This window comes from Eriocheir sinensis, chromosome 6 (genome assembly GCF_024679095.1).
Source record: "Eriocheir sinensis breed Jianghai 21 chromosome 6, ASM2467909v1, whole genome shotgun sequence".
Lineage (NCBI taxonomy): Eukaryota > Metazoa > Arthropoda > Malacostraca > Decapoda > Varunidae > Eriocheir > Eriocheir sinensis.
Genome location: NC_066514.1, coordinates 12,339,741 through 12,342,181, shown reverse-complemented (window position 1 = coordinate 12,342,181; position 2,441 = coordinate 12,339,741).

Genomic DNA, 2,441 nt, shown 5'->3' with positions numbered 1-2,441 from the left:
AACAATATAACATAATGAGCGAGCCAATGGTTGTTGACAGGAAGTATTGGCTACTGGTTATGTAGAAAATGAAGGCGTGTCAAAGATGTAGTTACGCCTCAAGCAGGGAAAAAATGTGACCTAGACAACAGTGATATGGGCAGACCGAGCCTTGCACTCGCTTCAAGCAGAATTGCTACTCACTCAGCTGAGAATGGCTGTTGTGATCTTAATCGTGAGTAGAAATTCGAGAATCTAAGGGAAACCGATTGTTTTGTCCTGGAGATTATAATGTAGGAGATGTGTTGTAGGATTGTGAGTGGGACAGGATTGTGATTATTTGTTTGCGATGTAAAGCAAAGGTAGAAAGCACTGGGTGTGGTATAATTTGGTGCTTCCGTGAAATTGTAGTAGATTATAGTACTATAAGAATGTGTTATCAGGATGTGAGGAGAGTATTTAAATATTGTGATGTAAGCAGAGAGAAACAAACCACTGCTTGTGGAATGACGAGTGTTATTATTATTGGCAACAACTGAGCACAAATTGTAGTATTATGTTTAAAGACATGTCGTTTGTCATATGTTGTATCCATTGCTGAATATGCCAGCGTTATGATCGTCTGAGCATAGAATATTGCGTAAGGCAATTACTTTCATTTAATTTTAAATAAATGTATATTTTCTTTTTCCCTTGTTTATCCCCGAACACCAGTCTCCAATAACAACTTAAGCCGGATCACGCTACCAGGGATACGAGACGGTGAGATCATTTATGGAGTAATTAATGAGTGATAAAAGAGTTGTTTTAATACAAGCTAATGTAAATTAAATAAAAAAGTAAAAATTAAAATACAAGAAAAGAAGGATCCAAAAACCAAACTTACCTAAATAACTTTTCTTTATATTTAAGAGCCATGGAGGGCGATGGGAAAAAGAATTTCCCTGGTTCACCAATGTGTTATCTGTGGGTTCTGATCTTGCTTTCTGCAAGTTATGCCGCAAGACTTTGCACACTCATCGATGAACTTTGGGGAAACATGAACAAGGAGCCCAGCACAGAAAAATTGTCAGTTCAGTGTCAGTTTAAAAAACAGTGAATTTTCCCAAAAAGTTGAAGCTGTCTCCAGTGTCTGATTATGTGAAAAGGGCAGAAATTGATTTATCCCTTACGATGTGCTGTCACTGTTCCATCCAAACAATATATCACCTGGGTGAAGTCATCAAAAAGAATGACAAAGGGTCCACCCTGGGAAACATTCATCTTCACCGAACAAAGTGTACCACTCTCATAAGTTCTGTCTTGTCCCCATTCCTTAAGGCTGAAGTGAAATATGATATTAATGGGAAAATATTTTCTTATTCTTGACGAAACTACTGACATTCCAGTGGAAAAACTCCTAGCAATTTGTGTAAGATATTATAGTGAAAAGTCTGAAAAATTCATGACTGCATTTTTAGGACTGTACCCAGTAGTTCAGGCAACTGGAGTGGCCCTTTTCCAGGCAGTTAAAGACAGTCTCTCAGAGTATGGTCTGTCACTTTCTGATTGTATTGGTCTTGCCTGTGATGGAGCTGCTGTAATGGTTGGGGAAAACTACAGTGTCTGGTCGAGGATTAAAGAAGCGTCCCCGAAATGCATACTGAATAAATGTGTCTGCCACTCCTTGGCACTCAGTGTCCAAAAATCATTTGAAACCTTGCCTGCAAGCCTTGGATTTTTGCTTGTAGACATTCCTGGATGGTTTTCAAACAGTACACTTCGACGCCACACATATAAGCAGCTGTTTGAAGAAATGAATGATGAACAATATGAAGGAGAATGCAGTGACAAGAACACAGTTAATGTGCCATTTTTAAGCTGTGATACCAAATGGCTGATACAAGGACGCGTCATCAAGAGACTAATTGAAAATTGGCATGAACTTAAATGCTACTTCAGGGTGGCAATGCAAGAAGGGACACCAGAAGTGAGATACAGAGCAAGAATGATTCATGATATGCTTTCTGATGATATTAATTACCTCTTTCATTTTCTTTCCCTTCTTGTGTCAGAGTTTGAGAAAGTAAATACATTTTTTTTCAGTCACCTAATACAGATCCAGAAGCAATGTCAAAGGAGCTAGATATTATTTATAGAGGACTTAAGTCCAAAGTTTTCAACAAGCATGATGATAAGTTATCCATAACCATGAGTGATTTGGGAGCACACTTTATGAATGAGCTCACAAGCTGCTCCAGGGACAAGGAATCAAAAATGGCCTTTAATAATGTTGTCACAGGTCAGAAAAAATGCTGCCAATACTTTATTCGGGACCCGGTGCCGGTACCGGGTGCCGAGTGAAATCATTACAAATCGGTACTGCTCAGTGTCGAGTGCATCGGTAATGGGCCGCGCTCAAAGTGTCGGAAGACTAACGGTACCATCTGTACCGTTTGGGTTCCCAGTGCCGGCGCTTATAG